Source organism: Geospiza fortis, unplaced genomic scaffold, assembly GCF_000277835.1.
Source record: "Geospiza fortis unplaced genomic scaffold, GeoFor_1.0 scaffold188, whole genome shotgun sequence".
NCBI classification, from domain to species: Eukaryota; Metazoa; Chordata; class Aves; order Passeriformes; family Thraupidae; genus Geospiza; species Geospiza fortis.
In genome coordinates this window covers 1,015,798-1,023,654 of record NW_005054337.1, presented here as the reverse complement: position 1 = coordinate 1,023,654, position 7,857 = coordinate 1,015,798, and the positions used below count along the sequence as shown (strand labels likewise).

At 47.9% G+C, this 7,857-nt stretch overlaps 1 protein-coding gene across 2 annotated transcripts in view; it reads left to right on the top strand.

Moving 5' to 3' along the window:
- NKAIN4 (sodium/potassium transporting ATPase interacting 4) overlaps nt 1–7,857 on the top strand; it is a 33,946-nt gene that overhangs the window by 9,321 nt on the left and 16,768 nt on the right. The window lies entirely within an intron of this gene.

The window sequence follows — 7,857 nt, the reverse complement described above, 5'->3', positions numbered from 1 at the left end:
CCTGCTGAAGACTTGCTGCATTTCAGCAGCAGGGATAAATACATGGTTGATGTGCCAGTAGGCAAGATATTTCCTGTTGTACCTTTGGGGAGAGGCTCCTCTGTCTGCTGAAGAGAGAACATCCCTCCCCAGAGGGATCTGGCTCATCTCCTTGGCATGGCTTCCCTGCCTTATTTCTTCCTTTTTAAGTACAGTTACTCATGGCTGCTGGCCAGGCTGTTGTGAGTTAATATGCAAAGCTCTTTGAAGACTAGATTAGCTAAATATTGCTGTCTGCCTAATGAGGGGTGAGTCAGAAAAAATAAAAATGGGAGGCAAGCCCTAAATTAAGCCTGGGCTGTAAGCTATGAATTATGAGTGTTGCTGTAGCACAGCAGACTCAGATTGTGGGATGCAGGTTCATTTCAGAGCACTCCACATCTGGCCTAAATTCCAGGTCATGCGTTGGAGTTGCACTCATAATTGGAATTGCCCTGTGCTTTTATCAGGCCTACAGCAAGTCAGGAGTGGCAGCCTAAATCCTTTGCAGATAAGAAAATGTGACTTCCTAATGTCTCAATTCATCTTCACTTCCCCTCTCCATTAGCTCCATAAACTTTGAGGGAGTTCTTGCCCAAAACAGTGATTATTCATGGTCTGAAATCTCAGCCTGAGATGATCTCGATGTTGGCTGTGACCAACTGAAAAACAAAAAAAGAATTTTATGTAACTGTTTAAATGCTCCCTTCTGCAGAGAAAATGTTGGCTTGATAAACTGCTCTGGGAGCTTCTCAGAGCCAGTGTTTGCTTCCAGCCAGCTGGATGCTCATGTTTGCTAATCCCAACCTGCACTGCAACACGCCAGGTTGCTGTTCTGCAGTTCAAACAGCACCACAAATTCTTTTTTTTGTGCCACCGAGGAGCTTCCCCTGGTAACCTTGCTCTGTGCTGGGGCTCATTTTAGCCAAGCCAGCACACAGAGAGGCTTTATTTAGCCTACAGGGTGACACTTGTGACTGGGGACATTTTTTATAGAGTTGGGCTGCAGTGTAAGTTGTTACTGACTCAGTGGACTTCCCTCTCAGGCTGCAATGAGAAATTAGTTCATTTAATGGCAACCAGCAAAACCAAGAGAGAATTTGTGCTTGTTTGGCTGTAAAGTAGTTGACAGCCTTGCCTGTGTTCTTAATGAGTTATTCTCACTTTAAAAAGCTGTTTTGTAAGGAAAACTAATGATGCTGCTTTCCATCCTCCTCCACTTTCACTGAAGTAATTTGGGTCTTTGTAGTGGCAAAACAAATCTTGGCTTCCACAAGAGACCAAAAGATCCACCTGAAGCAGGAGCTGAGGTTTCTGTAGGACACTTCAGGACACTTTCTGGAGGACACTTCACAGGCTGGGCTCTCCTGCTGCATCTCTGGAAAGCTGATGCAAAGGCAGCAGGTGTTTTATTGATGTCAGTCGTGGGATCAGACCCCAGAAGGACACCTGGGCTTGGCTGGGCAAGGGCAGGGCAGTGCCAGCTGGGAGTGGATGGCAGCAGGGCTGCAGGTACCTCTGTGTGCTGCCAGGGGAGGGGGCTGCCCTCCAGTCCTGACCAGGAGTCAAAGTCAAAGCTCATCATGAGCCTGGCGGCAGGCAGGGAAACTGCAAATATTGGAGGAAGAGCTTTGGTGGAGAGAGGCTGATGGAGCTGGTCTGGTAAACACAAACCCTAAGCATGAACACACTGGGGAGTGCTTGGACAGGGTTGTGCAAGTCCCTGAAGGGGCTGAGAGCTCTGGAGGTGTTCAGGGCGCTGTTTCCTGTGTGATTGCTGGTGAGCCTGGGGCAGTGGCATTGCTGCCAGCCCTGCACTGACCCTGCTGTGCTCTGCCAGGGCAGGCTCTGTCAGCAGCTTATTGACAGTGAGAGAATGCAGAAAGGGCAGGGAACTCCAGGGAATGGAGTTTGTTAACTTGGTGCCTGGTAATGACAGCCCAGTGCAGCTGAGACAGGTGATAACTCAGGTGGGGTGAGAAAGGACAGAAAGGATTCAAGTGTTTCTGATTGAACAGATTTAGGAAAAGCCCAGGGGATTGAAAAGATGAGGAAGCAGTTATGTGCACTCATTGCAAACAATTCTTTGTGCTCTGCTGCCTAGGTGTGATCTCTCAGTGGTGAAGGGATACAGGATGGGAGCAGGGAAGTGCTGTTCACAAGAACAGGGACATTGTTGTTGTGCCTCCCTTGCTTTGGGTGCCTGGCTGATCTAATGGACAGAAACCAGGGACCCCACAGTCCCATGTCACCCCATGGGTGATTTGACAAAGGGGTTGGGACAATCTCTCAGTTATAAACTCCAGGTCATCAGTAGAATAAGAGCTGGTAGGTGCAGTTTGGCTGTTGGCTTTCCCTTACCAAGGAATTGCTCTCTGCTGCATCTTTACTCTCTTGTCACCCTCTCTTTCCGCCTGCCTTTCACATTTCTTGAAATGCTCATTTGTCCTCCAGGTTATTCCAGCATGTCCATTCCATGTCTCCTGGCCATGGAATTGCTGAGGATGTTGTTCTGGTCAGCTCTGCTCAGAGGAATTATAACTAATTACTGACCAGCTACCAATCACTGGTTATACTGAGTTTTTTATTGGGAAGGAAATTACATTTTACTGATCACTGAATCTATTCCCTGCTTCTTGGAAGAGCTAAACTGACTTGATTTCTGTCTTTCTATCCTGCCAGTTTTTTTTATGTTGGAATCTTCTCTTAGCAGGAGTAAGAGTATGAAATATGGCCCAGCAGAACTTCCTTGGCTGGCCAGACACAGGTGGAGCAGCACAAGTGTCTGAGGAAGCACCTCTCCTGCTGCTGGAAGGGCCTCCCCAAGCACACAGCCCATGCCAGCTTTGCTGGAAGTGCTCTGCCAGCGAGTGCTGGAGCAGCCTGGGTTTGCAGGGCTGCTGCTCAGCACTGGCAGGAGGTGGTGATGTGCTCTGAGCAGCTCCTGGCAGCCTTGCCTTGCTGACTTGCTCTGCCCATACTCCTGAGCGCACTTGCAGCTCCAAGTGCTGTGCCACTGCTCCATGGTGGGGCTCACAGCCTAATTTCCAGGTTGCTGTTCCTCCTGCTGTCCCATCTCCCTCTTTTCCCCTGTCAATCTGGCCATTTGGGGAGGTGAATTGCTGGGAGCTGGCTGTGCAGTTTCCAGACTGGGTTTGCAGTAATATGTAAAGCTTCTCCCTGTCTACTCGAGCGTGAAACACATCCCTCCTGCAACCCCTCAGTCTGAGTTAATTATTAAAATCCTGCTGTTAAGACATATGAGCATATGTCTGTCCAGCTGCCATGCTGACTGACTCTTCATCATGTGCTTGAGAAATATTCAAATTGGTTTGAGGAACTGGTGTCCTGTATTTCAATGTATTCCTTTGTCTTTTCCCTCTGGAATTATTCTTCTTGAATGGTGATTTCTAATTTTTTTTTATATCATTCCTTTATATTCTCTCTTGTCTGTGCACTGCTTTGATCTGAATCCAGAGTCATGGTGGTCTAAATCTCCTGTTGAAATGGAAGCAGCCCTTGTGAGTCAAACAGGGGTTATTTATATTTCAGAGAATCTGGGTGGCATCTTGGGATGGCTTTGCACCTGGTTAAAATACCAGGAGGATGGATAAATTCATGTGTATGTAAAACTGTCCCTCAACTCCCTCTAAATGTAAAATTTGGAAGCCTGGGATTTGGCTTTAAATGCTGTGGCATTGTCAACAAGCCCACTGAGAGACACTGGGAGTGTTTCTCTGTGTCTCAAGGTGATGCAGGACTGAAAGATGAACATGATATTTCCTATTTTAATAAGAAATGTTTCCATCTAAAAAGATTCAAAATGATTCTGCTGTCAAGCTCTGGTGGCTCCCAAACGAAGTTCAGTTTATTCCAGAGCTGTCCTAGTGTGGTTTTGCCTGATAATTAAGGAAATTTGGGGGAGGCAGTTCAGAATGCTGTTAACAACAAGAAATAAAACCATCTCTGATAGTGTCCCTTAGAAAATAATTTCAGAACAGCTTTCAGGAAGCTATTTTAGCACAGGAGCACAGCTGGCTCCGTGGGTGTTGGAGGTAGGTGTGAGTTTCCCGTGGGCAGGCTCTGGGAAACGGAGGTGCTGCAGTTTCAGTGCTCTTGTCTCCCTCTCACCCTGGTGGCAGACGGGTGGCAGCCAGGTGCTGCAGCAGTTCAGAGTGGGATGTGAGTTTTTGGCCGGCTTTCACGGAGCTTGGGTCGCTCCTGGTTCGCATTTCCCTCCAGGCTGGAGGTTAAGGAGGCAGTGACAGCCCTGGCAAGGGACGAGGAGGGGCCAGGCACACACAGATCCCTGTCCCTGCAGCAGGGCTGCCTCACTGCTAGGGCTGATTAACATCTCCCAACCCACATTCCACTTCTGGGAGCATTTCAGTGTGTTTAGATTTCGAATGCATTGCAGAAAGCTTTTGGGAAACAGCTGTTCCCTAAACCTTCTTAAAACTGGCTCTTTTCTCCTGATTTTTGTGTGCTGTTCTGTTCATAGTCTCGCTTCTCTCCAACTGCATTCTCACAAACGAAGCTGGCAAACCACAGGAGACATCCTGGAGTTGTTTATGCAGCTCTGAGCAAAGGGAGGTCAATTAAGAGATTTTCTTGAGTGCTCTTTTTATTGTGCCCCATCACACAGGTATCCCCCGAGGGCAAAGGAACAGCTCTGCTCTGCATGTTGAGACCCTCTGGTGCTGCCCTTGCCCCAGACAGAGGTTCAGGGAGGTGGCTCTGAGCACAGAGACGTTCCCTGATCCCAGTGTGCAATCAGTATTCACTTTACATCTGTGGGATGGATGGCTCATGGGTTCAAAGCATTGTGGTGCTTTTAGAATCCAAATGTGCTCCGTTTTGCCAGTCTGCTCTTCGCTGATGTAGAACTTTTTAATTTTTTTTCCTTCTTTTTTTTTTTTTTTTTCCTCAGAGCTGGAGCGTGATTGTAGACAAAATGCAATGAGTGCTGGTTGGCACCTCCTGTTCCTCCACCTGCCCACCTCCAGCCACACCTGCTCTGCTTTTTCAGCCTGAATTTACAAGTTCAGCAGCAAAGTTAAGGCAGAGCCAAATCTCTGCAGGCTGACAAAAGGGAGATTCTAGAAGGAAAGCAGCCTGTTTCTTGCTTTGCCAAACGCACACTGATGCCTCTGTAAGGAGCAGAGAGGATGCTGAGGGCTCTGTGTGCATCAGTGAGGCAGAAGGTTTGGGAAGGCACCATCTGTGAGCTGGGAGAGGGAAGCCCTGGGGACTGAGGTTGAGAGGAGATCCTGTGGTGCCCTGGGAACAGCTTTGCTTCAGTGCTAATGGGGGGAGCCCCAGGCAAAGAAACAGGAATTCACCTGGGGGGTTTCTTGGTTGTTCTGGAGGTTTATTTCTGTTTATTTTGTTTTTTGAGAAAGATGTTTGCTTCTTTCCCCAGCCAAGGCAGCGAGTGCCTTGTGAGAGGGAGAAGAGCCCAGCCTGGAGGCCTGGCTTTGGCTGGGGAAAATCCATCAGCCCATAACACACAAGCTTGGGGGAAAAAGAGCAATCTTTGCAGAAAAGCTGTGATTTGGTGCCTTGCTGAGCTATGTGTGGGCCACTGAAGGGTGAAGCCCAGGAGAGAGCTAAACTCCCAACTGTTTATAATAGAGTTTTCCCCATTGTCTCTGCTGCCCCAGTGCCACTCTCCATGTCTGTGCCCTGCTCCATCTCCTGCCCAGCACATGCCATCTGCTGTGGTGATTATGTCAGCAGCTTGGCAGCTGTCTTCTCACTTCATTGTCCACATTTCTCAGCACGTGCTTCCTGCAGCAGATTGGAATAAGGGCTCTGCAGGCTGGTTTGGGGGGTCTGTGGTGCAAGGAGAGTCCCCACACAAGGTACAGTCCCACACAGGTGGGACAGCTGGGGACTGTTCCCTGCTTCTCTGGCTGGCATTCAGGTTCCTGCCCCTGTGACTCGAGTTTGGCCCTGGACATGCTTTTCAGTGTCTGTTTTATATCTGCTGAACTGCCTGGCTTGGCTCCTGTGCTGGCTGAGGAGACAGGCCCTCTCTCTGGAGGGTAATTTGGAGCAGGGGCTTGGATAGGCTGCTCTGAATCTGTTTTTCCTTTTGACTCTACGGGGAGCTGACACAAAGGAGCTGCCATGTGAAGTTTTCCATGCTGGGAAGTGTGAATACCCCAAGCTCTGACTGCTGCTGTTCTGGGAGCCACAGCTTTCCTTGTGGGACTGTGTAGGACCCTGGCATGAGCCATGTGAAATAGTTTATGGATAGGTGCTAAAACCTTTACTAGTGGGTGGGTGATGTGTGGATATCCAGCATTCACCCCTCTCTGTAGAAATACAGATTCTCTGCCTTCAAATTTTTTAACCTATTCTTCAGATTAAAACTTCCAACCCCTTGGCTTGTTTTGTGGTCAAAAGGAATTGTTGATTCTGCATCAAAGTGCCCTGAGAGGCCTTCAGGGGCAGCCAGCACTTGGCACTCATCCATGAAGGGTTGCAGCTGTTCAGCCAGCCCTGAGTTTGTCTTTTACCTTTGCCATGTCCTGCAAGCTCAAAATCCCAAAGCTCTTCTGAGTGTTCCTATAAACACTGAGCTTTTCTCAAGTGTGAGCAAAGTGTGGTCATTTTTAAACAAGCACCTGGCTGCACACCAAAGCCCTGCACTCCTTGTGTGGCACTTCACTCTGTAACCCCCGCAACTGTTTAAAGTATTTACCTAGAAAGACAAGGGAGCAAAACAAAGAGTCTCTCGAGGTAAAGTTGATAAGAAATTGCAGGGGAGGAGTTTACAAGAAGCTGCAGTCAGCACTGTGAGGTCAGCTGGGCTGGGTGGGCTGACAGGAGATGCAGAAGCACCAGATGTGAAGAGTGTGGAAGGAAATCAGGTGAAAATGGTACAGGATCTTGTCAGACAGGTTAAAAGCTGGGAACAGAGGAAGATCTGTTGGGTTTTGAAACTCACTTTGGGGTTATGGAGTTCATATTTTCCAGGTGCTTGTGTTGATTCCTGTGCTGGGAAGAGCCTGGCAGGACACTGAGTGCTGCCTTGTTTACCTTTTCCCCCTGTAGTTCCAGGCTTCATCTCCCAAGCCCAAAACTTGAGGGTTCCTTTCTGGATGAAGAAACCACTAGCAAAATGTTTCTTGGGTCTGCAGCCTGTATCCAAACTGCGCTGCTAGAGGATGGTGAAATAGATTTGTTGCAGGGCTGCCTCAGGAATGGTTCTCACCACAGCAGCCTGGCTGGGATGTATGTTTACATTAGATAATAGGAGGAAATTCTTCCCTGTGGGGCTGGGGAGGCCCTGGCACAGATTGCCCAGAGAAGCTGTGGCTGCTCCATGCTTGGAAGCGTTCAGGCTGGACAGGGCTTGGAGCAACCTGGGCTAGTGGAAGGTTCTTTAAGGTCTCTTCCAAACCAACCCATTCCATGATTCTATGAAGGAATATCATGATTCTATGAAGGAATATCAAGCCAATGTGCTTTGATCTGTGCTAGCATTTTTGGGGAGTGGGGATCTCAGAAACAAAGTTTTCCATTTATGTAATACAACCTCCATCTGACAGTGTGTGGTTCCAAGCAGGATGCAGTGCAGGCTGGATATATCTAGTAGGTGTCCAGCATGTCTCAGAGTCCATACAAACATTTTTATCATAGGATTATTATACTTTTATATGATTGATTGAAAGACATTAGAATATGATATTACCCAAGACTTAGAGAGGAGGTATACATTCAACCCAATGTATTTCCCCTTTTTCTTTGTATTAGTAACTAAAAATAAGAACTTTTTTTTTATAAGCTTCTCTTAATCTTGTTACTATATTTTCTGAAAAATCCCTTCAG